This window comes from Odocoileus virginianus, chromosome 17 (assembly GCF_023699985.2).
Source record: "Odocoileus virginianus isolate 20LAN1187 ecotype Illinois chromosome 17, Ovbor_1.2, whole genome shotgun sequence".
Classification (NCBI taxonomy): Eukaryota; Metazoa; Chordata; class Mammalia; order Artiodactyla; family Cervidae; genus Odocoileus; species Odocoileus virginianus.
Window position 1 is genome coordinate 4,851,396 of NC_069690.1, and position 27,939 is coordinate 4,879,334.

The 27,939-nt window shown below is 49.3% G+C and overlaps 1 protein-coding gene and 1 long non-coding RNA gene across 5 annotated transcripts in view; one reads left to right on the plus strand and one right to left on the minus strand.

Annotated features, from left to right (window-relative positions):
* The window catches only part of HLF (HLF transcription factor, PAR bZIP family member), a 54,774-nt gene that overhangs the window by 14,492 nt on the left and 12,343 nt on the right, over positions 1-27,939 (plus strand). The window lies entirely within an intron of this gene.
* Positions 6,243-15,260, minus strand: LOC110147200 (uncharacterized). Of its 2 annotated transcripts, none has more exons than XR_002316776.2 (4): positions 15,098-15,260; positions 10,600-10,697; positions 10,052-10,374; positions 6,243-8,346 (listed from the first exon to the last, which is right to left on the minus strand). It is a non-coding gene; the product is annotated as an uncharacterized lncRNA (long non-coding RNA). The 2 variants fall into 2 exon arrangements; XR_011492081.1 differs by lacking the exon at positions 6,243-8,346 and adding an exon at positions 8,527-9,103.

Below are 27,939 nucleotides of genomic sequence, written 5' to 3' on the forward strand. Positions count from 1 at the left end.
GATTCCTGGAGGAGTGAACGAGGTGCTCTGTGGAAAGCACTTAGAACAGCGGTCAGTCTGAATGGGAGGCATCAGCACTGTCATTTGTTCTGCAATGACGGGTTTTCTCTTTTCCTGTTTCCGTCGTGGGAACAGGTTTTGTGCTGTAGCAGTCATGGCCAGCAGTGAGTGCTGTAGCCACGCTCTCTGCCTCTTGTAGGGAGGAAAGGGTGATGGATGCTCCCAAGCTGGGAGCACCCTCTGTACTGACCGCAGTGAGAAGCTATCCAGCCCCCACACCCCGCCAGCCCTGTTTGTGGTTCTGTAACAATAAATGCTGTCTTCCTCGGGGAGGTCTGTCTCTTCCGTCTCCACCCACCTTGCCATCCTCTGACTCTGGGCCTGGAAGACCTGGAGAGACTAATGGGGGAAATGGGACAATTCCTTTCTCTGCGTGCTCTCCAGCTTTTCCAGTGTGTTACAGGATCGGGGACTGGTGCTTCTTCCTCCTTTCTGGTGACACCTTTTGGTCATGGACTGGGAGACTGGCCGTGACCCCGCTGTGGGCAGCGGGGTGCAGCGCAGAGGATGAGGGACTGTGGGCTTCCATGGTAAAACCCCTGGCTTTCTGCTCCCACGGTGCACAACTCTGAAACATTTCCTTAGCCCTCCCTGCAAGATAAAAACATGGCAGAGGGTGCCTCCAGAGAGGGCAGATGGAGCCTCCTGTCAGAATAGAATGGAAACCCAGAAAACAGAAGTAAATTATTTGGAAGAAATTTGTGAAAATAGTTTTCACACAGAGGGGAACTAGAAGTCGATTAATTTAAGACTTGGGATTAACCTGATGTGACTTTGTCTTTCAGCCGGATTAGCGATCTGGCCTTCTTGGCATGGGTCTTGATACAGTGCAGAGTGTACTATACACAAGGGTGTGGCAGGATAAACCTTTTCAAGGTACAACAGTCCTGTCTTAAGGATGACAAAGGACATCAGCATCAAACTAGGCAAGACTTCCCTTTTGGGAGGTGAGTTTGATTTCAGGGAAAGCTCCCTCAGCCTGTTTTCACTTCCAGTCACATACCTCTGAGCTTTTATAAAAGACTAGGCACCCTGCTCCTAAGTTTAAATGAACTAAACGCATATGAAATCATGGCCATAGTTGTTATGTGTTCAGGCCAGGATGGTGCTGAGCATTTAGTGTAAGGGGTTGTAGGAAATCAAGTCATATTAGAAATGAAATTGGTTTCTGGAATTTACTCTGCTCTCAGGAGCATTGGCTCTTGTGGATCCAATCGCCAAAGCACGTTTTCTTTTCTTCATCGTCTTTCCATTCTGATTACAAGCCGCTTAAAAATAAATGGAGGCCTATCTCAGTGGCCAAAAACCATGGAGATCAGGATTAAATAATTTTAAGGCAGAAATAACAAGCTTTGATTAACGCTGTGAGGGTTAAATGACATTAAATGGGCCAATTAGTGAACAGATCTGGAGAGTTTTCCCTCAGTAAGTGTTAACTCAGAGTGAGAATCTGGTATTTAAACACCACTATCTAGAATGTTTTGATGTTTTGAACTTGTAGTTCAGAGTTCTGGAGGCTCACAGTTAGATTTCTGAGTTGCTGGGCTGAGTCTTTGCAAGCCTCGTGATGCTTCTTTAGATACACTAACAGATCTAGTGTCTGGTCTCAGCTGTGTCAAGACCACCCTCTCTTGGTTTATCAGCCTCTCTTGGTTTCACCTCTTCATTTGTAAGATGGGAATAATCTATGTTTTTCTAATTTATAAATAAATATAAGATAGCCAATTAGAAAACTGAGCAAATTAAATTCAAATTGAAGTATAAGTTCTGCTAGTGTTATTATCTCCACTGGGTTTTAAATGGCAAAGGGGAAAATACATAGCAATAATTGCAGGGCAGGCCATTTACGAAACACTGAGTTTGGAATCAGCTAATCTAGGGTCTGGCTTCCCAGATGGCGCTAGTGGTAAAGAAGCCGCTTGCCAACGCAGGAGACATAAGAGACACAGGTTTGATTCCTGAGTTGGTAAGATCTCCTGGAGAAGGGCATGGCGACCCACTCCAATATTCTTGCCTGGAGAACCCCATGGACAGAGGAGCCTGGTGGGCTACAGTCCATAGGATCGCAGAGAGTCAGACACAACTGGAGCGAGTTCGCACACACACACTCGCAATCTAGGTTCTGGGTCTGGTTTGCATCGATGGGTGGTGTGTCTCTGGACAGGTCATTGAATCTCTGAAGGCCTCAGTTTTCTTATCTATCAGACACGGGTGCTATTTTAAGCTCCATGACCCAGTATCATAAGGCTATTATGAACGGAAAGACTTTTGGTGCAAAAAATGTAAATTTTTTCAGGGTGATGGTACCACTCCTAAGCTGGTCAGTAGACTGAGAGTCTGATGTTCTGCCACTTATAAAGGTTGACAGTGTTCAAAGAGTAAAACTGAAAAGCAAAAGCTATTTGACACCATTAAGGGGGGAAAGGCACAGCATTAAAGCTCATTGCTTCCTAAAACTTGGTCTTCAGCCCGTTCTGAATGGGAACTACTGACTTCTCTCTGGTGTTCAGCATTCCAGAGTAACACCGAAAGCAAGTTTTCTGGCTGAAATCACTGCTCCAAGGGTTAGAGTTTTTTCTTTTTCTTTTTTTTTAAGTGGTGTTTTATTAGCCAGAGAAATAATTTTTTAAAAAGAGAAACAGGAAAACCCCAAGGCCCACAGCTAGCTCTGATGGAGCTTCTCTGGAGGGCCGCAGCCCGCTGTGTCCTGACCTGCCCCTCTGGGTGGCCGGGTTTCTGATGGAAGATGGGGTTTCACCCCAGCTGCTTCTGATGGATTCGGAGGTGCCTGGAATGTCTTGAAAGCCTGAAACTTGGTCTGGGCTCAGTGGAAAGAGCTCTTTGATGGATTAGGGACATCTGCCCTCAGCGGAGGTAGGACCTTATTTGTGCCGGGTCTTTGCTGTCCCGACGGAGCGGGTTGGGAGCATCCTTCGGGACTTGTCCCTGCAGTGGGCAGAAGGTCAAGGGCTCGGGCCAGTGCTGTTCCCGGCGTCCTGGGAAAGTGCTTATCCAAGTCCCTGGCAGGTACTGGTCCGCTCTTAGCAGGAGGCTTCCTCCGGTTAGTGTCGCAGGATGGAAGAAGGGAAATCTGTCGATTCTGTACCATGGTCACAGGACTGGCGTCGAGGGTGGAAGGAAGCTGTCATTCCAGCAGTCGCCATCAGATTCCCGTGGAAACTTCGGCGCGCAGACCTGGGTGCTCGCTGCCCCCAGAGGCAGCCGCGCACGGCGGAGCCTGGCGGCGGAAACCCGGGAAACCCCGCTCTCGGAAGGACCCGGAGGCTGGGCCCTCGGGACGCTGCACACTGTGATTCTTGACGTTGAAAACCAAGTTCTGTTACCTGAAAGAGCATTGGAGAATTTACCAACCTGTGTAGGTTTGAGGATGACCCTCAGGTATCCGTGTTAGCAGTTCTGAAGTTTACTTCTCTTCCTCTCGGAATGTGCTGGATGTTTTTGAGCTCTTGATATGCTTTCCTAGCGGTGTTTAAACTCTTCAGATTTTCCTTTTTGTAAAGCACACTCAGGGGGGAGAGTAGAGTGGTTTTTGCAGCTCCCGCAGTGTGCTTCCGCCAGCCAAATGTCTTGGAGATCTCCTAACTTCCTAACTTTAAATCCATCAGCCACACTGTGCATGCTTTGTGTGCGTGCTAAGTCACTTCAGTCGTGTCCGACTCTTTGTGGCCCACCAGGCTCCTCTGTCCATGGGAATCCTCCAGGCAAAAATACTGGAGTGGGTTGCTATGCCCTCCTCCAGGGGACCTTCCCTACCCAGGGATCAAACCTGCATCTCTTATGTCCCCTGCATTGGCAGGCAGGTTCTTTACCACTAGCGCCACCTGGGACCACAGGGTCGACCACCTCGACCACACTAAAGGATTAATAGTAACTGCAACTTATTGAGCACTTACTGTGTGCTCCCAGGAACCAGGGTCGCTGTGTAACAAGGGTCAGTTGCAGGAGTGAATGGGGCCACGCGTGAAGCGGGCTCGAGGTTGAACACTGTCTGGAGAAGCGACAGGTTCACTGAACATGGATCTGACTTCTTCCACTACTGTGGTTTCCTGCCGTTTCCAGTGACTGCACTTGGGCTGTGCATACGATTAACTTTCAATTATCCTGAGGCCGATTAACCAGTTTGCAGATTAACCAAGGTGAAGGCTCACCTGGGCCTGGGAGGCGCTCATCAATTCAGCTGCCCTGCAATTAGCCGGTTCTGGTTGACTGCATACCCCGTGCTCCAGGAGGCTGAGGGCTGGGCTGCTGCAAGGGAGGGAGCTAAGCGGCAGTGTCTTCTAGGACCTTCCACTCCTTTCAACCAGAGGAGCTCGCAGGCCGGCAAGTCCCGCAACCTCCAGCACATCTCCTGGGGCCCCAGGGCTCTGCCTGTGCCCCCGGTAGCTTCCAAGTTGGGGAGATCAAGTTGGCTAGAGGGCACAGTACCTTTGACAGTCCTGGAGAGGAAGTGATCTAGTGTGTTGAAAGAGGCTCAGCGAGCAGGGGCCCTAACGCTCCCTTTCCTCCCTGTGAACCCCCACCCATGCCCCCCCCCAAACATGTGGGTCCGCAGGCTTGAGTCCGTGAGCAGTGGCTACCTCCTGTGGTCAAAGGAGGCCGAGGCCACATTGAGCGTGAAGCAGGAGTGGCCCACAAAAGCAAGGCATGTGCCAGCCTGGAGCATACACAGTCTAACCCCGGAGCCAACCTCCTGCCGTCCCGGGAGTGATCTCAGCTGTGGGGGGAGGAGCCTCGAGTCCAGGGTAAACTCCACATCTTGAGAAAGTGCCCGTGAAGGACTTTGGTCTCTGGCCCGTCAAGGAAGAGCAAGCCTTTGCTCAGGACATGCTCGCTGCGCCTCCGTGGACTGTCTGATGCTTAAGCAGCTTTCGCGCAGGCGCCGGGCACGACCTTCCACCCCTGACTCCCGGCCCCTCCCGCACCTGTCCTGCCGGCCGCGGTGCAGTCGAGGCTGCCGGCGGCTGCAGCCCCTCCTCAGTCTGGGCCATGGGTTTCCTCGGGTCCTTCCCTTTGGCTCACGTTTTCCCAAGGCTGCCTGTGTGTACAGTCTAGATATCACATTTTATTAACACAAAGAAATCTGCTCTGGCTGCCTGGCTCTCGGAGTCACATGGAGAGAAATGTGCTCCTTCGCTTCGCCAGCCCCCAGCTCTGTGCGGAATCCAGCCGCGGGCTGGGCACCGCGCCAAGCTTACATTTCACTTTGGAACACGCTTTCGCATCACTCCTTGGCAGAACATCCACGGCGGCGTCTATTTGGGGAGTGAGTTAGAGAAGTGTTATTTCCCTCTTCTGAGTGTCGAGAGATAGGACCTTTAAAGCGTGTTTAACTGGCCCCCGTCCCTCTTGTCTTCAGGGGGCCCAGGTAACAGGTGATCCAGCGAAGCGTGGCCGCGGCGGGCGGGAGAAGCCCCCTCCCAGGTTCCCCTGTTTCCTAAGGCAGTAAACACAGCCAGGACTGCCTGGGACAGAGACACTCGGGCCAAGGTAATAACATCAAAACCAAAGTCCTGGAACTCTTGAGTAAACTAGTGACCCTCCCAGATAAAACAACTTTGTTGTCCAAATCTTCCTCTCCAAAGATCTAAGACTTTTCAAATGCTGGTCCAAGGCCAGCCATTGAAAGAAAGAGCTTCAGCAAGCCTCCTGGAATGGCAAACACTGTTAAACAAACGAACCTCTTCCATTCAGTTTTCCCTTACTGGTCTATTTTTATTTCTGCCCCTCCCCCACCCAGTACTTAACATTTTGTAGTCCCAGCCCTTCTGCACCCCTGCTACCATCCGCACCTCACTTTTCTCTGGGACCGAGCGCATTGTTTTGCCTTCAGTAGCACACATATCTAATTTCAAAAAGAGGAACTAGGGGAAAGGGGTGATGTAATCTCCTCCTTTTGATGTTGGCACATACACTGTTCTTACAGGTGGATACCTAAGCCTGACTCGGGTTTGAAAAGAACTTTGGTTCTGGAATTTTAAACCCTGATTAGGAAAGATCAGAAAATGGTTAGAACACAGAGGTTTATTGGAATCATACTGCCCTCTCTTTTCTCAATGAAATCGACCCCTCTTGAAACAAACAAACAAAAAATTGAAAATAAACTCTTTTTTCCCATATTGTGCCAGCCCATACATCCTTTGGGGATTTTCCAAGTGCCAAGTCTTATTCTGATCCTAGTGTTGACTACCTTGGAATGTTGCTTTTGCTATCAGTCCCATCTAGCCAAACAGCAACTAATAAAGATTTAAAGAAACTTTTTCCTCCACAAGATGCATACGGCAGCTGCTGCTTCATAGAACAGGATGCCATGGGAACCCCTCCCCCCATAAGAAGGGTGCCCAGAATCTCAGGGACCAGGATGCAGGCTCTCCTGCCAGGCATCTGGAGAAGTTTCTCCTTACTCAGCAGAAGGGAGGGGGCAGAAAGCCATGCCACCTGTCTCCAAAACCTGAAGGTAATTAGCTTTAAAAATAATGCCAAGTTCTCATGGTGATGGTAGAGGCCTCAGCGCAGTGGGGGGTGGAAAGAGGGCTACTTCAGAGAGTGAAACTGTTGCAATCACATTAGTCATTTCAGGTGAGGTCAGACAAGGTTATTGGAGAGATGAAAGTTGCCCTGCAGTTTCAAAGAGATCTCCTGAAAGCATTGAGAAATGGTTGAAGTTCAGACGCTTTGTTCCCCTTCCCCTTATAAGCCAGACAGATTTTCTGGTTTTCTTTTTTTGTCTCTTTTTCCTTTTTGATGGGTAGAAGCTCTGGTGGACGACGGGGATGGTCTGATATGCAGTCTGGCAGGTGTGTTGTGCGGGTCACCTGCTTTCTGCATTGGCCACGGTGAACGTGTAAGCTCTTGGCTTGCTGCCATCTGCCACCCAGCAAGACGGCACCCCGAGGCGGCTACCCTCTGCCCTCGCTTGGGGGAGGGTTCAGGGAATGTGACTTCGTGATATAATTAGCTGGTGCCAGGCACAGTGCTTTTCTTACTGCTTTGAATGGTAGGACACCTACCCTCAGAATTGGCTGTGTTGGGACTCCTTTGAAAATCAGTAGATCAAGTGGCTGGGCCTGAGTTTGACCTATTCTCGTGCCAGCGTGGGTACTTCAATCCCATGAGAGTTTTGCATAAAACAGGTGGAGATGTGTTGAACCCCATGTTCCCCAGAGCATGTTCTGTACCCCTGCTTGCGGGCATCACAGCAACAGGGATTAGGCGTTTCTCTCAGGCCCCAAAGCCCATGCTTTGCACCGTGGTTGGTGTACGTGCTGACTCAGTCAGCATTTGTTGAATGATTGAGATCGCAAAGACATTACTTTCACCGTAAATGGTTTTCCAGGAGCACTTGTGCTGACTTCAATATCTTCGGCGAAGCTGGCAGAATTTGGTTCAAAATGGCGAGTCTGTACGGAAGGTCCGGGGGATGTGATGAGCTCCGTCAGGGCAGCACTGAGTCGGGGCCGCGCGTACAGACCTCTTTGGACGGTGCTAGGGTCAGGGCTCACCTCAGCGCTCCAGTGAGCTGCTCTTTGGGCTGTTTTCTGATAGGCTGTTGAATAGCCAAGGATGAGAGATTACAAAGGTGGGTACTCAGCCCTGACTTTCCACGCCCAAGTTGCAAGTCAGCAACTCCAGCCTGTACCATATTCCCAGATCACCTGTGAGAGTCGTGAAACTCATCTAACAGGTACTTAATTGGAGTTTTAACTGGGCAAGTAAGAAGTCCCATGTTGGGTTGGGGGAAGGGAGGAATGGAGAGGAATGCCAATTTTTTGAAAAACACCAACTTATATTTCTTTGCTTAGCAGATGCAGAGCCCTCTCCAGTGACACGTGAAGGATGTAATTCCTTGAGCATAGGGTTTGTTGGTTTGAGGAAGGGTGCTGTGTCCTCACCAGCCAGTGACTGGTTTCCCTGAGATAGACAGGGCCCTGTTGGAGGGAGGGGGGCTTTGGGGACCGACCCTGTGCTGAGGATGGGCTGGGGACCAGAGCTGCCCTCTGGCCCCCTGCCCCCGCCGTGGCAGGTCAAGAATTAGATGGGGTTTTGGCTGGATCTGCGACGTCCTCAACAGTTTCTGAGCAGAGTTCATTCTAAGCCCGCTGCCCGTTGTGTGCCCACGCCAGGAAACGCAGTGTGAAGCTTCTGGCGACCCCTGGAGGTGTGGGACCCTCCCGCACATGCTGCCGCTGTCCAGCCTCCTGGGCCTCAGTTCAGGAGAACGTTGGGGAAAAGAACCTCCCTCCTACTCGGGTGAGGTCGCCGAGGTCTCTGGAAAGAACAGGGCAGAAAATTATTCAAACAACCAAGGCATTTGAAAAATTATTTTGAGAAAGGTTTAAAATATTTTAAAAAAATTACATAGCAAGCACCCTTCTTCCATTATCCAGGATGAATTAACCACTCGGCATATCTGCCAGGTATGTTCATATGTAAATGTATGTATCCATTTATGAACTTAAACATTACAGATCAAGTTGTGATTTGAGGGGAACTTTTAAAAAGAGCCATATATAAACTCATAAGGCAGAACATTAATAATTGCGAATCTGCTTTCTCTGGTGCGAATCTGTCCCGGCCCTTTGGGTCCATCGTATTAATAAATAAGCCTGGCTTGAGTCTGGTTAGGAAGGCCAGGCTGGCTCGTGGGAACACTGCGTTCCGCGCGGTTAGCCTTTGGCAGAGGGGGGCGGGCAGCTCGTTGGCACAGAGGCCTGGGTGTCTCCCTTTGGAATGTAAGAGGAGTATCCTTCACTTCAGGGGAGACAGCACCAGAGCCATTTTCTTCCCATGGTGCTGAGGAAAAGCCGGCAAATGCACAGAGCAGACGTTCAGAGAAGAGCATGGTGCAGCCCAGAGCTGCGTGCTGAGTGTGATGCCAGCTCACCCCAGGGCACCCGGAGTCACGGGAGGCCCGTCAGGCAAGTCGGCCGGATCGGTCACCCTCGGCCTTCTTTCTTGACCGCTGAAATCCTGAGAATCAGGCAGTCTGCAGTGTGCACCAGTTTTTCTCTGAACACAGAGCTTCCTTCAAACAGATGGGTAAAAAGGAACAGTGTGATTAGCAGCTAATCCTTCTCTAGTGTTTACTGTAGCCTGGGCTACAAGCTAGGCTGAGTGGTTTTACACGTACAATTAAAACTCAAAGCAAGCCCTGGGCGCTGCCGTTATTGGCACTAGGTGGGTACTATCATTACGGCCCTCGCACAGAGGGTAAAATCAGGGGCCAGAGAACGAGCAGACGGCCCAGGGAGTCCGGTCAGTGGGCCGCCAGGCTGGCGCGGGCACCCCGAGGGCTGGCTGCGGCACCCGTGTGCAGGCCTCCCCTCTTGTTTCCCCGCAGGAGACGCCCTGCCCTCCTGGAAGGTGGGGACTCCCGGACCTCGGAACCCCCGTGTGGATGGCACAGCAGTGTCAGGCATCCGGGGAACCTGGGTGTGGAGGGAGTGCGAGCGAAAGGAGCGTCGGTGGCGGCACTGAGATCTCATGGCCCCAGCCTGGGGAGGCCAGCTGTCAGAGCGCAGGCTTCCCTTTCAGTCATAGCGGATGTGACTTAAAAATGGATTCTGTGCTTTGCCACAGCTCTCAAAGCCACAGCGCCTTCCAGTCCGATCTTAAACGTGAACTTCTGTGAAATGGTAAACACAGCCATCCAGGAAGAGTCAGGGACAGTCTAGAGGCTTGGGAGCCCACAGTGCCTCTGTGCCAAGCTCATGGTGCAGTCCGCGGAGGGCAGAGGGCAGGGTTGGCCCCCAGGGCCCAGGCTGTGCTGATCTGCCCAGGTGCAGCAGGGAGGCCTGTCGGTCCCGGGAACCCCGGTCCTCCGTGCTGAGATTTCCATCTTCAGCCCTCTCGAGGGGCTGCAGGGAGAACCATGCACGGCCATGTGGATGTGCGGGGCGGCAGCTCTCCGCTCCGCCATCAGCGGGTGGGTGAAGGGAGTGCGCGCCTCCACGTGCTTTTCAGACATGCTTACCGAGAGCTCCTTGCAGACTCAAAACGTGGGGGACGGGTGTTCGCAGAGTCATGTAGGTGAGGCAGCTCAGAGCATGGAGCCGGCACTTGGTAAATATTAGTTCCCTTCCCCTTCCTGTGTGTGAGGCAAGTTGTACAAGTGAAGCACCAGCAGTTCAGATGCAAAAATAGAGCTCCATGTGAGGATGTGGCCTCTTTTCCCTGCGTGTGGACCAGATGTCAGGCCGCCTGCTGAGGACTCCAGGAATGTGACGGCTTCCTTCTTCGGGGCTTCACTGCTTCTCCCCATATGGAGGAGCCTCCCTCTCGATGCACTTCTTGGATCTGAAAAACAAGAATGAAAAAGAGGATGGTATAAAGTCTCAGGGATGAACTTTCTGTATTCTTCTTCTTAAAAAAGCGTTTGTACACGTGTTCTTTGGCTCTTATCTTCAGGTTTGATACCTGGTCATCACATCATTATCCCTGTTACTTAACAACATGATAAAAATGAATGGAGCGCCGCAGCAAATGAGGCTTTTTTTTCAGTGCATTTATCCTTTTCCTTACCTGACATTTACTCAGGGCCAACTCTCAGGCTTTGAACTAGATGTTGGGAATTCAGAGATCAGGAGGATGTTATCTCTTGAACTTGAGACGCTTGTGAACTACAAAGAGAGAGAGAAATAAATGTGACTGAAGTGTTAAGGGTGTGGGTCTTCTCTGGCGGTCCAGTGATTAAGATGCCACACTTCCACTTCCCTGGTGGCATAGATGGTAAAGAATCTGCCTGCCATGCAGGAGACCTGGGTTCAATCCCTGGGTTGGGAAGAGCCCCGGGAGGAGGGCATGACAACCCATTCAGTATTCTTGCCTGGAGAATTCCATGGACAGAGGAGCCTGGCGGGCCTTAGTCCATGGGGTCACAGAGTCGGACGCGACCGAGTGGCGAAGCACACTTCCGCTGCAGGGGGCGCAAGTTCAGTCCCTAGGTGGGGAACCAAGGTCTTATAAGCCACATGGCATGGCCAAAAAATAGAGGGGGAAAAAAAATATAGCACTTGCAAAGAAATGAAAGTTGTAAAGAAAGAAAATAGAAACTAAAAAAAAAAAGTGTTAAGGGTGTGGACAAAGTGAAGTCAGGAAGGCAAGAGTGGTCAGCTCTGAATGGGGTGCAGAGAAACGATCAGAGGTGAACTGTGTCTTGAAGAATGAGCACAAGTTATTGAATATGAAGTGCATATTTAAATGACTCATTGAGTTTTTCTTGACTGATATTAATTCCCATTAAATACGCTCAAGAATTAATTCAGATCATAGCATTAAGGGACAAGAGACTAAAATTTTAAAATGAGGGGGAAAAGAATAAAAAGAATGTATATGTGATGAATACCCAGAGAAGCGAGGCTTTGCTGGGTGGTGAGGGGTCCGGGGTCTGCACGGCAGGGCAGCTGAGACACGTGTCTCAAACGTGGCACGTTTAAAGAAGTCAGGAGGTTAGAGGCGGCGTAGCTGATGGAATTTGACAGTTGCTGTGGCAACACACCCACTTTGAGAAAGCATCTGGTGGGAGGGCAGGAAAACGCATGGTACTTGCCCTGGGCTGTCTTAGCCCCACACTGCCTGTTCTGGCCAAAGGTGAGGACAGGCGGGGAAGGACAAATGCCCCACGTGGCTGACTGTCGTCTGCTTTTGTGGAACGGACTCTGGAATAAGATAAGGAGATGAGTAAACCAGAGCAGACCGCAGGACACCGTGTGGGCAGGAGGGAGAGTTCTGAGCAAGCCCACTCCCTTCAGGAAAACATCTCCCAAGCACTGTATTGGAATGTATTGAATGACCCATGGATTTCTGTGAAAAAATGCATATGGCACAAATGTGTGTAAATCTCCCCTGTGGAAGCAGCAGCAAAGAAGGCTATTGGCATAAGTAAAAGAGTCCTGAGAGGAGCAAAGACTTTGGTTTATGAAAAATTGGTTTTGAAAAGTTTTGGCCCAAGAGCTGGGTGATTGTCTCTGCGGCGCCACCTTCTGGCATGTCAGAGGTATGACATGGTGTGAATCTATGGGTGGTGGGTTTCCTTACACGCTTTCCTGTGCTAGCTACTTACCGCCACGTGGGCTATTTCTTCCAGACCACTGGTTCGGGATTTAGCGACACAATATCAACACCAAATTGGTTCTACACCTCGGCCTCATGTGAGACTCTCCGGGGGAGCTTTTTGAAAAAAAGTTATTTAAAATAATTTAATTACAAAAGAAATGTATCAGTCAGTTCAGTCGCTCAGCGTGTCCGACTCTTTGCGACCCCATGGACTACAGCAGGCCAGGCCTCCCTGTCCATCACCAACTCCTGGAGCTTGCTCAAACCCATGTCCATTGAGTCGGTGATGCCATCCAGCCATCTCATCCTCTGTTGTCCCCTTCTCCTCCTGCCCCCAATCACTCCCAGCATCAGGGTCTTTTCAATGAGTCAGCTCTTCGCATCAGGTGGCCAAAGTATTGGAGTTTCAGCTTCAGCATCATTACTTTCCAATGAATATTCAGGACTGATTTCCTTTAGGATGGACTGATTGGATCTCCTCGCAGTCCAAGGGATTCTCAAGAGTCTTTTCCAACACCACAGATCAAAAGCATCAATTCTTCAGCACTCAGCTTTCTTTATAGTCCAACTCTCACATCCACTCATGACTACTGGAAAAACCATAGTTTTGAATAGACGGACCTTTGTTGGCAAAGCGATGTTTCTGCTTTTTAATATGCTTTCCAGGTTGGTCATAGCTTCTCTTCCAAGGGGCAAGCGTCTTTTAATTTCATGGCTGCAGTTATCATCTGCAGTGATTTTGGAGCCCCCCCAAAATTCTGTCACTGTTTCCATTGTTTCCCCATATATTTGCCATGAAGTGATGGGACCAGAGGCCATGGTCTTAGTTTTTTGAATGTTGAGAAGTAATATATCACCAGTGTAAGATACAACTTGAGTCCCTATATCCCATTCCCAGATTTAACAGTCAGCAGTTCCTAGTCTACCAGACATTTTCTTTGTGTGTATAAATACATTTGTACATATTGTGTAGAGAAGTATGGAAATATATGTATATGCACACACTATACAAAGAATATATACTATGCATAATGTTATGCAACTTGCCTTTTTTGCTTAATGTTTTTTGGATATCTTTCCATATGAGTATATACAGCTCTCCTGGCATGGAATTCCATTGTCTGGATATGCTGTAATTTATTTAACAAGTACCTTTAGCTTGTTCTCATCCTTGGTTGCCATTCTCCGTACATTCAGCATATTTAAAGTGTAAGTCCCTAGATGTGGAATTACTGAATCAAAGTATGTAGGCTCTAAAAGAATTGTACTTGTTCATACTCCTATCAAAAGTGTGTGTGAAGGCTATCTTCTTTCATTAAAAAAATAATAATAGAGAGTTGCAGGCCCCATTTTCAGAGCTTCTGACTGAGGTGGGAGAGGTGCTGAACATCTATATGTTTTTTAAAGCCCTGCAGGTGAATCTGGGCCATAACCAGGGTTGGGAGCTATGACCTCAGACAGAGGGGGTAAAACTAGGAGCCATGCTCCTAGGTGATGATGCCTCGGTTATGCCCTTTCAGATCCAAATAGGACGACTTCCCTTACGGTGGCCAGCTGGGGGGGGGGGGGGGCGGTAATTCCTTACTGCATGGCCCCAGATTCCATTCGAAGGGGCAGAGTTTGTGGATATGAAAGTCAATATCTTGTTCTGTGGCTTCAGTATGAAGAGCCCTGGCCTGGAACGTGGCTGGCCCACTTTGGGGAGTACAGTGTCTCCTTTCTCCTGCTTCGTTAGCTTCAGGAGATAGAGGGGGAATGGACCTCTCTTCTTCAGAGAGCCCGCTGTAAGCATCCTCCGTCTCGGGGAATGACTGCTCCTTCACAGCCGGTGTCAGAAGAAGGTCTCCGCCTTCATTAGTTGCTTTCATTCTGTCCACTGGGGCTCTGCCATCCTCTTCGATGTCTCTGCTGGCTGAGCTGTGCCAAGAACAGCGTCCTTGCCCGCTGGCTTTAGGACTTCATGTCTTGCTTCACACCTCCCACCCGCTGGAAGACCTCCGTCTTCTGTCTGACACGTCTGTCTGTTCCTCTTGGAGGAAACACCCCGGCCCCTCCCGTCTGTCGTTTGCCCCCGTGTCTTTTCACTTGGTTCCTGTCTCTCAGCCCCATGGTTAGGTAAGAACTGCCTTTCGTTAGTTAAGGAGTTTGTGTCAATATTAGGAAATCTGAGTTGATTGGGGGGGGCGGGATGCACACTGGGATAACAAGGGACAGGGAGGCGCTGGGCCACCCTGGGTGCCCCGAAAGGTCACAGATGGTGCCGGGCTTCCCGTCCCGCATGTGGTCCTGGCAGGGCCGGGCCTGAAGCTCGGGACGCTGTGTCACAACGCGAGGCCCCACACAAGTGTTTGATGCTGACTTAGCCCTCGTTTCTGTTTACCCAAGAGGCACGCAGGCCTCACCTCGTGCCTGGGGAATAGAAAGGCAGATTTTTGTCCCATATAGATTTTTCTACATGAGGCAGGAGCCAGATGGGTTTAGCTTGGCTAATCTTAGTGCAAGCTGGAAAATTCCAATTTTTCCGAAACAACACATTTCTAAGAAATTGTCTGGTTTAGAATATTATGCTAGTATATGTAAGGGAGCCACATGACGCTGGGCTGACTTACAGCAAGGCTTATAAATATGTATGAAAATGTACCTGCATCTCCCTTGTTCCCCACCAGCCTGGTGGTGGTAAGAACTCGATTGAGTTAAGCCCCTCCATTTTTATTGCTTGTCAAAACGAGTGCCTGTTTGGCAAATAGTCTCTTGTGTGGGACTTGAATTTATTTGAGAAAACCTGAGTGTCTGCCTTTCCCAAGCCTCGGCTTGCATGACACACGCTCAGTGAGTATTGATTCAGGTTTTGCATCGCTGGAAACAGTGTATGTTGTTCTTTAGTCCTCCCTTTTCCTCTGCCCCAATAACCGAGACCAGGCTATCACTTCTTTAAAATGCAACTCCTCCCATGATACCTCCTCACCAAGGTGGATGCCCATCGGACGACAGTGCCCATAGCTGCTGCAGAGGCTGGCAGTGCCCGCCTTGCCCTGGATGAGACCCTGGGTGGGCCGGGGGGCACACAGTCCATTTTGCTCAGGTACCAGCTGACTCCATGGGGTTAAGCTGATTTCCCCCTCCCCGAGAATCCACATCCCCGAGTTAGCAGAACCCCACCCCACACCCCCACTGCGACTCCTGTTGCCTAGCAACACTTATTTAGTAACCTTTCAGAATTATCATTGACTAATACTGAAGAAGAGAACCTCCCTGCTCCGTGTTATATACACAGCCTGCGCAGTGCAGACTTCTCTGTTGTGGACTGGAGAGGTATCCACGGGCATTTTTATCTATCATCCTCTGTCCAACATACACTCTCCAGACCAAGAGCGAATCAAAAGATGTCACGGGGACTTTAGGGGACATCAAGGCAGTGGATGCAAAGGGGCCACTCTAGGCTGGTTGCTCAACATCCCTCAGAGAGATCTCCCCCAGAGGACGCGGAGTAGACACGGACATCTGGAGGAGCGGTTCAGAGCCCCGGACTCTGCCGCACGTGGGGTCCAGGGGAGGGCTGCTTGGTGGGAATTGTTGGCCACAGCCGGCAGCATTCCTGTTGTAGCTGGGCAGGTGTCGGTTGTGGCGGGAGTGTAGAGAGGTTAGGGCTTTGGAACTGACCCGAGTCTGAATGTAAGCTCTTGCACCTCACTAGTTGCTCGACCTGGAGCCAGTTGCCAAGCTGTAATGTGGCGAACCCAGCCTGCCCAGGAACCAGTCCACTTCCTGCCTTTTGTCCTCTCCAAGAACTGTCCAGAGAATCCTCTTCAGCTCCCATCCCTGGAACGTCAAGATTCCCCCATGGTCTTTCCTTTGATTTCTTCTTGCCCTGTATTATCTCCCAGGGGATCGCAAGGCTGTGAAATCCTTATCTCTAGTTATGATTGTGTTTCTGAAATCTGGACTCTTGCCTAAAGCTGGGGTCCATGTCCTCCAGGGTCTCCCTCCGGAGCCCAGAGCTGCCCTGAACATGATGGAGCCACAGACTCTGACTTTTCCTCCGAAAGTGCTCAGGGCACCGTCTTCCGGGTCTCGGCGAATTTTATCACCTCCTTTCTGGCTGTCCAAGCTGGAACCTGCAAGTTGGTCCTGCTCTCTCCTGCGCTCCCTCACACATTGACGGAGTCTCATATTGATCCTACCTCATCAATAACTCTTAAATCCAGCCTGCCCTCTCCAGCATTGGGGGAGTTGCTCACCACTTCCTCCCTCCCCTTTGATGCCTCCTCCGCTGTTGCCATGGTGTTATCTCATCACTGGCTCACCAGCCCCTTGAGGATGAGATCTGACCACCGAGGGCCCCTCTCTGTCTGGTCTCAGCTCTTCCTTCCCCTCTCCTCGACCTCTAAGCTCCAGCTACCCTCTGCTTTCAGTTCCTTGCCTGATCCAGTTCTCGACCCTCTTCATGGCCTCACAGATTCTGTCCCCTCTGCCTCCATCACCCCTGTCTCTTTACTTGTCCAGCCGATGTCGAGAATCCTCCAAGATGCCAACTCCCTCTGAGAAGCCTTTCCCGATGCTCCTGCACTCCCTCTGTGGATCTGGCTTAGTGATCGACCTTTGGCCTCCACCCTGTGGTTCCCTGGGCAAAGCTCTCCTGCAGCACTTAGCACCTGCAACTGTGAACGCTGTGTGCTTATGATTTCCACCTCCAGACTGTGTGCTGGGTTTTCTTGATGTATTTTCACAGCTTGGCTTCCCTGGTGGCTCAGGTGGGAAAGAGTCTGCCTGCAATGCAGGAGACCCAGGTTCAGTCCCTGGGTTGGGAAGATCCCCCGGAGAAGGAAATGGCAGCCCACTCCAGTTTTCTGGCCTGGGAAATCCCACGGACAGAGGAGCCTGGCGGGTCCATGGGATCACAAAGAGTCAGACACGACTGAGCAACTCACACACACACACACACTCAGAACTTAGTCCATAGTAGGTCTTAGCAAATGTTTGTTAAGTCAGTGTTCTAGTCAACAAGCCTTTGTTTTACTTTATTATTATTTCTTAAAATGTTTATTTGGCTGCACCAGGCCTTACTTGCGGCACACAGGATCTGGTTTCCTGATCGGGAATCAGATGCAGGACCCCTGCGTTGGGAGCAGAGTCTTAGCCACTGGACGGCCAGGGAAGTCCCAACAAGCCTTTGCTAACCATCTTCTGTGCAAGGCCTTTGCCTGAAAACATTTCCAGTGTAGTTTGAGAACAGATAATTGTTTAAAAGCTATAGAGTCACTTAACCTGAGAAGCTTCCAGGCCAGCATATGCTTGCATGTGAAATGATATATAGATATTAAATGTGAGGCATGTTGGACGTCACCAACACTGGGACAGTGAGTGGGAGGAGGGCTTGACTTAGACCTTGAGAGGCGGTAGGACAGGTAGAGGTGGAGAGGGTGAGAGGCAAGAGCATCTGGAACAGGGCTGACCAGCGTGGCTGGACCAAGCGCAGAGCAGGGCTGAGGGCATCCTTGACCTCTGGACAAAGCTTGGCCCAGGTGGCGGAGTGGGGCCACTGGCGGCCTTGATCGGGCAGAAGTGCTGTTTGAAGGGTCGCCTGGTGGTGTGTGCAGGACGGGCCTGCAGGGGGCAGGGGGCTCAGCGAGGAGGGCGCTGCATCAGCCCAAGTCCTCAGGGATGGCCTGCCCCGCCTCTGACAGATCTGAACCAAGATGCACAACCTCCCCGGAACTTAAGGATGATTTATTACTAGAGCTGGAATGAGCCTTTGCTGTTATCCTGAACTTGCATCCCAGTATATCACCGGTGCTCAAACCAGAGTCCAGGGGGTCTTCCCCACGGTCTGCGTCACTGGCCCGGTCTCTGGATTCCAGTCCTTCTGCACGAGACGGGTGTGGTCCACGCCCGAAGCCTGATGGAAGAAGGGAAAGGAGATGGCTGCATACAGGACTTGGGCGACCTGGGGAGAGGGGCTGGTGGTCCCTGCGAGCTCGGACCGTGAGTTCAGTTCCCAGCGACAGTGAGTGACAGGCCTGGAGTGGCCGCACCCGGACCAGCGCAGGACCCTGAACTCTGGGCAGAGAATTTCAGTGTGCTGGCTGGGCGCCGAGGCAGGAGGCCTTAGAAAAGCTTATTTACTTTGGGTGCTCAGCTTGGAGACTCGCACAGGAAAGAATTTGTGTGGATCTCCTTGAGAAGCCGCAGAGCCACAGCCACACCTGAATCCTATTCATGTTCTTCCGGAAAGTCAGGCTTTCAAACAATTCTGTTTCTCTTCCTATGTTTGTTTGGACTGGTGGAGGCGCTGGGAGAGGAGGAAGGGTGTCTCTAGGGGGAGTGTGGGCCATTTGTTTGCGGCCGGTTCCGGGGTTCGCCGTGGACCTCAGCAAGCCCTGTGCTTACCTCGTCCCCTGCTTCACTCTCTCCCCTGAATCCAAACACAAAATTCACATGGCCCGAAGGAGAATAGTCAGTTTAATAACTCGCCCTGGCAGCACTTTGAAAACCGCAGGTTTCAAATGGCTAGACCTGCAGATTTCACCAACTCGGACAATTAAAGAGACTCCAGGGACCTCAGCGGTGCTGACTCCAGTGGTGCATGTTGTCATTAAAAACGGAAAGCGCCTCTGAAAATAGCCTCCAGGTATGGAGAGCTTGCTTCTCTGCCTGATGAGCAGGTAGCCCCATCCTAGCGGGACCTCCATAAACTGCTCAGTGGCTCATTATGTCCTCGGGTACCGTGTGCCCATGGGCTGTCAGGAGGGCGGGGTGAGGCCATCGAAACTGCGGGTGCACTTGAACCAGGTCCGGAGGCAGTGAGTAACGCCGGGCAGAGCCCCTGCCGTGTCTGCCCCTCCTCGGAAACCGACATCACCACCGTGCCCGTGCAGGGGGCTGAGGAGGGGCAGAGGGGAGGACCGCAGTCCCCGCTTCATCCTCTCCAGGTGCCTCTTGTCGCTTTTCCTCTGTCACGTGGAGATGCAGAAAGGCTTGACGCGGCCATTCTAGATGAGAGCCCGTGTTCCCCGGGCGGCCTGGGGAGGATTGCAGCCATGCAGTTCTCAGAGGGCGTGTCTGACATGCAGAACGTTTGAAGGCTGGGCAAGCAGGCAGTTGGTGGGATTCAACCTTGCACTTCCCAGGTCTTTACCCACCATGCGTTTCCTGCAAGTTCAGAGGAACCAGGAGGCCTGCTCTTCTGCAGCCGCGTGCCATGACTTGGGATGGGGTGGGTGCAGAGACAGGAGAGTGTGCAGGGGAGGACCGGGCACTCTGTTTCCCATCCGTGACCCTTCCAACTCACCTGTGGTCGATGGGGGCAGGGTCAGTGTTGCCAAACCTGGAATCCGGCCTGCGCCCGCTGGCTTTAGTCTGTGGGGCTGTGAGTATGTTTCCGGCCACCTTATTAATCCCCTGCACCCGGCGAGGGCATGACTGCAGCGGGGAGAGACTCTTGGCCTGGGGATAGAGGAGCTGGAGGGGGCTCTGTTACTTTGTCTCAGGAACAACAGTGGGGTGGCCGGTGGGCCCACGCGTGCCCAGACCCCCGGCTAGAACTTGGGCGCGGCCGTGTGGCCCTGAGTGCCAATGGCCGGGGCTCTGAGCCCCTCTGCTCTCAGTCAGCTCGGAGAGGCAGGTTTCTTGCTGACTCCACTGGCAAGATTTGCGCTGATCCACACCCTTGGAATGAGAGGCCTTGCTAATCCAGCCCTGGCCTCTGCCAAATCAGGAGCTGCCAGATCAAGTCAGGGCCATTTTGGGTACTGGAGCGCGATCCCAGAGCAGCGCGCTTGTCCTGGACGTGGGGTCACACTTGGTGACGTGTGTGCTGGAAGGCTGGCAAGGTGCAGACTCCGCCGCGTGGCTGCCCCACACCGTGCCCAGTGCAGCCAGCCCCCGGGGGACCGACGAGTGAGCAGAACTCTGCGTGGTGGAGTGGCTGGCCCCCAGGCGCAGAGCTCTTTGGGGCAAGTGCACCCTGAGTCCAAGTCCATCTGTGCTTTCAGACGAACCCGGCGGTCTCCAAAGGATGGGTCAAAGGGGGCGGACGTAGGCTGGAGCGGGAGCCTGAACGATGTTTCCCCTGTCTATGCCCAAATGCAGACCCAGAGTTAATTAGCACACTGATCACTCAAGGGTGTAGACGTAACACATGCTCCCCTGTGACATGACCTTTGCAGCCACAGCCCGAAACAGAACAGACGAGGCATGGTCTCTGGCCACCCAGCAGCTCTCTAAAGACGCCTGCGTGAGGTGTAGCGCTGCCAGGAGCCCCGGCCCTCTGGGCCATGAGTTGATTTGTCGTTGAAGGCGTGTCCTTGGCAGGAGCAGCCCTTCAGTAGGATGGAGGTAGTGGGGGGAGGGAAAGGAAATGCGCGGCTGGCTGCCCTCATTCCTGGGGCCCTCGTCCATGGCTGGGGGCATCCCTGCCCCCTTGGGGAAGCATCCATGTCCAGGAGCATGGTGGGCCCTGGGAGACTAAGCTCCGCCAGTCTCCCTCCAGCTTTCTGGCTGCATGACTGTGTGTGTGTTGCGGGGGGACAGGTGTGGATTTCACCTCTGACCCTCCTCTTCCTAATCCGTAAATTGTGGGGCAGGCTCATGGGTCAGTGGGAAGTTGTCCATGAGGCCAGGAGACCCAGGTCCTGACACTGAGCTCTCAGTTGGGGAGTACAAAATCCTTCGCTTTCCTTTAAGGCATTTATGTGATTCAGAGGTTGGGCTTTAGAATCAGAAGAGGTGGGAGGTGAAATTCTGTTTCGTCTACCGGTTGGGGAGCCTTGGTTCATCATTTAGCATTTCTGAGTGGGTGAGTGATGGTTGCTCAGTCGTGTCCGACTCTTTGCGACCCCCTGGACTGCGGCCCACCAGGCTCCTCTGTCTGTGGATTTCTCCAGGCAAGAGTACTGGCCTGGGGTGCCATTCCCTTCTCCAGCATTTCTGAGCTTGTCTTAAACTGTCTGGAAAATGGGGCTACCAATGATTCCAGCTTGTACAGATATCTTGAGGATTAAGTGAGGCAGTACGTGCGGGGGGGACCTGGCGGGGTGCTCCTCCTGACCACGGATCATTGTTCCTAACCGTGACTCCTCGGCGGGCGGGGGCCCGTCTGCCAGCCCACAGGGCTGTGTTCCCCTCGCCATCTCAGCAGATGCTCGAAGACAGGCCCTTCCTCACGTCCACATGTAATGGGCTGGGTTGGCTTTGCAATGTTGTGCTTCACCCATATTTCTTTGACAGCCCATTACTGTGGAGAGAGTGTTAGGAAAGAGCTGCTTTGACCACAGTGATCTTTATAGGGGACATTTCAGTATATTCATTCTGCAGTCATGGACAGCACTTACTGGGCACCTTGTCTGGATTTGGCACAAGGGAAGTTGTGTGTGTGTGTGTGTGTGTGTGTGTGTGTGTAAAACAGAGACAGAGGGATTTGTTTTTGCCTCGAAGTTAGTGTATTAGCCAAATAAGGCTCAGGACACTAGAAAAGTGTCAAATGTTATGACAAATTCACAGCTGCTCGAGTTGAAAAGGACACTTTCGAATCTAATGTTCGGTTAAGCCTTTTCTTTCTTCTCTTCTTGTTCCTTTCTGGGGGCTTCTTCTCTTTGCAAAGTGAAGCAAAGTCCAATTTTAAAAGCTCATTTTTATCTCTGTCTTTGCAAGTGAAAGAGGCTCATTATAGACAGTTGGTAAAATATAATAAAAAGAAAACATAGTCCCCCAAACAGTCCTCCTTAGGAACCAGGGGTATTTATTTCCGGTTGTTCAGTGGTTAGTATTAAATGTCTCCCCCATGCAGGCTCCTTCTAGAAGCTGCAGATATAGGAGCAAAGAAGACAAGGCCCCCATCCCCTAGTGCTTACGTGTGAGCGAAGGGAGGTCTCTGACCAAGTCAAGCAAATACAAAAGATAATTTGGGGCGGAGATAAATTTTTCTAAGGACATGAAACAGGGTGGTTTGGTAGTTGAGGCAGAGGAAAGTCAGAGAGTGAGAGGACATGGCATTTGCACTGGCGACTGAAGGACGCAGAAAGGCCAGGCAGGCAGTGCAGGGTGAATGTTTAGGTTAAGAAATCCTGAGGACCCAGATCTGGGGGTCCTGCTTGGGGTGTGTGAGGAACGAAGGGAAGGCCCGCATGGCTAGGCCTGTGGGGTGCGGAACCTTGAGTGGCAGTGGAAAGTCTCTGGAGGGTTTCAGATGGGAAGGTGACCAGCATAGTCTGTATTGTTATTTTTTTATGTTTATTTTTGGCTGCACCACGTGGCATGTGGGGATTGCAGTTCCCCAATCAGGGACTGAAACCACACTCCCTGCAGTGGCAACGCGAAGTCCTAACCACTGGACCACTGCGGAAGCCCAGGTCCATTTTTAGAATGTTTTCCAGGCTGTGTGGAGAGTCCACTGTGAGGACTCGAGTGGAAGGAGGGGGAGCAGTTAGGAGGATGAGAGAGATGCCTCCCAGGCGGCTCAGTGGTAAAGAATCCGCCTGCCAGTGCAGGAGACACGGGTTTGATCCCTGGGTTGGAAAGACCGCCTCGAGAAGGAAATAGCAACACATTTGCCTGGAAAATCCCATGGACCAAGGAACCTGGTGGGCCACAGTCCATGGGGTCGCAGAGAACTGAACATGCCTGACCATGCACTCACACACACAGAGGTGCTCAGTGAAGAAGCCAGGCCAGCTTAGACAAGGAGGCACAGTCTTTGTATTCAGTTTTTATAAGTATCTGGGATCATAGTATTTATTTATCTATCTGTATTTTTGGCTGTGCCAAGCAATTTGCAGAATCTGGGTTTCCCAGCCAGGGATTGAACCTGTAGTGGAAGTGCAAATCCTAACCCCTAGACTACCAGAGAGTTCCTCATACTCTGGATATTTGATATTTGTGTTTATATGGAGACCGCTGATTACTTCCCAAGCACTGTGAATTATGTTAAGCACTTTATCAGTTCAGTTCAGTCACTCAGTTGTGTCTGACGCTTTGTGACCCCATGGACTGCAGCATGCCAGGCTTCCCTGTCCATCATCAACTCCCGGAGTTTACTCAGACTCATGTCCATCATGGCATCGTTGGTGATGCCATCCATTCATCTCATCTTCTCTTGTCCCCTTCTCCTCCTTCCTTCAACCTTTCCCAGCATCAGGGTCTTTTCAGATGAGTCAGTTCTTCGCATCAGGTGGCCAAAGTATTGGAGCTTTAGCATCAGTCCTTCCAATGAATATTCAGGACTGATTTCCTTTAAGATTGACTGGCTGGGTCTCCTTGCAGTCCAAGGGACTCTCAAGAGTCTTCTCCAACACCACAGTTCAAAAGCATCAATTCTTCAGCACTCAACTTTCTTTATAGTCCAACTCTCACATCCGTACATGACTACTGGGAAAACCATAGCTCTGACTAGATGGACCTTTGTTGGTAAAGTAGTGTCTCTACTTTTTAATATGCTGTCTAGGTTGGTCATAGCTTTTCTTCCAAGGAGCAAGCGTCTTTTAATTTCATGGCTGCAGTTACCATCTGCAGTGATTTTGGAGGCCAAAAAAATAGTCTGTCACTGTTTCCATTGTTTCTGCATCTATTTGCCGTGAAGTGATGGGACCAGATGCCATGATCTTAGTTTTCTGAATTTTGAACTTTAAGCCAACTTTTTAACTGTCCTCTTTCACTTTCATCAAGAGGCTATTTAGTTCTTTGCTTTCTGCCACAAGGGTGGTATCATCTGCATATCTGAGTTTATTGATATTTCTCCCAGCAATCTTGATTCCAGCTTGTGCTTCATCCAGCCTGGCATTTCGCATGATGTACTCTGCATATAAGTTAAACAAGCAGGGTGACAATATACAGACTTGATGTACTCCTTTTCCAGTTAAGCAAATGAAATAGCTCAACTGGAATTCCATCACCTCCACTAGCTTTGTTTGTAGTGATGTTTCCTAAGGCCCACTTGACTTTGCATTCCCGGATGTCTGGCTCTAGGTGAGTGATCACACCGCCGTGGTTATCTGGGTCATGAAGATCTTTTTTGTATAATTCTTCTGTGTATTCTTGCCACCTATTCTTAATATCTTCTGTTTCTGTTAGGTCCATACCATTTCTGTCCTTATTGTGCTCATCTTTGCATGAAATGTTCCCTTGGTATCTCTAATTTTCTTGAAGAAATCTCTAGTCCTTCCCATTCTATTGTTTTTCTTTATTTCCTTGCACTGATCACTGAGGAAGGCTTTCTTATCTCTCCTTGCTATTCTTTGGAACTCTGCATTCAGATGGGAATACCTTTCCTTTCCTCCTTTGCCTTTCGCTTCTCTTCTTTTCTCAGCTATTTGTAAGGCCTCATCAGACAGCCATTTTGCTTTTTTGCATTTGTTTTTATATTCATTTCTCATACAGCCCTATGAGACAGGCATGGTAATCTGCATTTATAGATGAAAAAACTTAAACTCATAGAGGTAGATGTATAAAAAGGAAAAAAATTCACCATAGGTTCTGTTCTTACTATAGACCTTACTAGGAAGTGGGGACAATTTCTTCTGGGCCCTTTACTCATAAACACCCAAGTTTATAACATCTAGGTAGCAGAACAAGAAAGCAAACCCAAGTCTGACTCACTAGACGGCTTAACCACTACTCAGTACATTTTGAAATCTTGTTGTAATCTTAATGTTATTGTTTAAGTGTCTCCCCAAGTACAACAGCTCAGCCTGTAGATCTGTCCGGTCGCCACGACAGTGTTTACCAAACACTCACAAATGCTCAGTAGCATTCACAGATGAAGGCTTATTATTGTTCCCTTGTCTGAAACAGCTATGAGTTGGTCAGGTGGCTCAGTTGATCTTGGCTGGACTTGCCGGTCTGGGGAACAGGTGCCCTGGGCTGACCTGGACTGGCCTGCCCCCTGTCCCCCGCAACCCCTCCGCATACTGCAGGCTCAAGGGGAGGTGTGACTGGTGGGGACTGAAGCACTGCAGAGAAGCAGCAGGACATGCAGGCCCTCTTTAGGCCCAGGCTCGGGGCTGACCCTGACACTCTGTCACGTTCTGTCGGCCAGCGCGCGTCACAGGGCCAGCCCAGGTGCGAAGGCTGGGGAAATAGACTCAGCCTGGAACTGCAGGGTCACGTGTAGCAGAACACAGGGAGAGGGAGGGGCAAGACCTCTGGTCTTTAGGACACTGCTATCTTTGCAGAGTGCTTGTTAGACTGGCCGAGAGGTTCCTGCAGTCAGAATAGAGACCTCAGAGTCCAGAAAGCCCCTATCTTAGGATGTGCTGGTGGGGCCTTTACTTAATCTCTGTACCTAATGTGGTCACTCATTATGGACCCTCCAATGTTACTGGAGGCTCCTAAGTTAATTGGTTCCCTGCAACGTAAGGATTCTCAGAAGCAGAGTGTTTTGCAGTGAAGTGAGCCCTGATGATGGTTTTCCTCTGAAAGCAGTGGGTGCAAACACAGTCAAAAGTGCTGTTTCATACTCAAATTATAACTGTGTGGGGTCAATGAGGTTGCTAGATTCTTGTTAAGTATATAAGAATAAGAAACATCCTATCTTCAATTATGCTATTTGGAGGTTTAGGCATACCTACTCTGTGACAAAAGCAGAGGCCAATTTTTGGTTTGAAGATAACTTTTAATCTCCATCCAGATTTTAAGCCCTTTGTTCCACCCTTTCCACCAGAAATCCTCCTTGGCTCTCCTAGAAATGACTTTCACTTAGATGCTTTTAGAAAAAAGAAAACTATGTTCCAGCAAACTGCAGAGTCTACACCATGGGGTTGATCCTGTCCACCCCAGGTCCTTTAGAGAAAGCCTTGGAAAAATACCAAGCTCAGACTTAACAAATACAGAAAAGAAAAACAAAACACGTGATCATCTCAACAGATACTGAAAAGGCCTTTGAGGAAATTTATTATCATACGTAATTTCTGATTAAAAAAGAAACAACAGTAACTGTCAGCGCAGTAGGGCTGGGAAGGTTGGAACTGTTTTAGCTTGTCAAAAGGTTATCTACCACGGGCCTAACACAAACCTTAAGGATGTAAGGCATTGAAAGTTATTTTCATTAAAGTCTGGGACAGACTCAAGTCTCATCCCTTTTACTCATTTTTTTTTTTTTTTTAAGAACCTAGCCAATGCAGTGAGTTGTTTTTTTTTTTAAGTAGGAATTATAAACACTGAGGCAACAACTATCTCTAGAGACAGAAAAGATTATTTACCTTGAGAAAACTGTTAGAGCTATTAGAACTAATAAGGGAGTAAAGTGGCCTTAAAGATATAAGAAAAAGGTGAAATAATAAAAATGGAGAGTATACTAAGGATATATTGAATATTTTAAAGATATCAGTTGTCCCCATACTAACCTATGGTTTCATTCAATCTTCATTCAAAATCCCATTAATAATTTAAAATATAATTTAATGTATCCTGAAATTCCTATTTCTATGAGTATAAGAATACTGAAGAAAATCTTCTAAAAAGAACAATAAAGAGGGCAGAACTTGCCCTTTCAAATATCAAACCTTGCTAATACCATTATATTAAGCCATTTGGAAAGTATTATGTAAAGGCCCTTGCTTGTATGTTATACAAAAATAAATCATAGGTGACTCAAAATACTAAAATATAATTCTATTAAAGTATAGAGTAATATGGAGAAGGCAATGGCACCTCACTCCAATACTCTTACCTAGAAAATCCCATGGACGGAAGAGCCTGGTAGGCTGCAGTCCATGGGGTCGTTAAGAGTCGGACACGACTGAGTGACTTCACTTCCACTGTTCACTTTCACGCATTGGCGAAGGAAATGGCACCCCACTCCAGTGTTCTTGCCTGGAGAATCCCAGGGACGGTGGAGCCTGGTGGGCTGCCGTCTATGGGGTCGCAGAGAGTCGGACACGACTGAAGTGACTTAGCAGCAGCAGTGGCATAGAGTATGTATATGTATATATATATACCCACATATGTACACATATATATAGTGTGGGTATATATATATATACACATGTATGCATGTGTGCATATAGTATGATTTGGGGATAGAGAAGATATGAAATTAGAAGCCATAAAGAAGAAAATTTTAAGATATTATATATATATATTATATATATATACTTATATATATAATATATACTTATATATATAATATATATACTTATATATATATATACTTATATATATACTTACTATATATTACTATATATAATATATACTTACTATATTATATAATAATACTATATTATATATATAATATTATATATATATAATATATACTTACTATATTATAGTGCAAGATCTCGCCAATAGTGCAAAACTCTAAGCAAAGTTAGAAAACAAATAGTCGGGGAGAAAATATTTTCTACAGAGAAAACACAGATGAAATGATTATATCCATAGTCGATATAAAATTCTTTCTATAAAGAGTGCTTACAAATATAAGCAACAAAATCCACTTAAAAAGGAGCAAAAAATAAAGGGTGGTATACAGGAGAAGAAATAAATACCCAATAAACACGTGAGTTGTTCAGTCTCACTAAGAAGGAAATGTAAATTAAACAATAGTGATATTTGTGTAATCAGATTGGCATCATTTTAAAAATTATCACTTAATTTGTACAGAAATGTACTCTCAGAAATGTTGGTGCAAGTAAAAATAGATAAGACTTAGCAATGCTTTTAGAAATTTAAAAATACTTGCCTTTTGTATGAGCAATCTCACTTTTAGAAATCTCTTCTATAAAAACACTCACATACCTAAAAATGCATCAGTTGGGAAATGATTAGGTAAATTGTTATATATCCAAATTTTGGGAACTACTCACCCTTTAAAAAGAACAG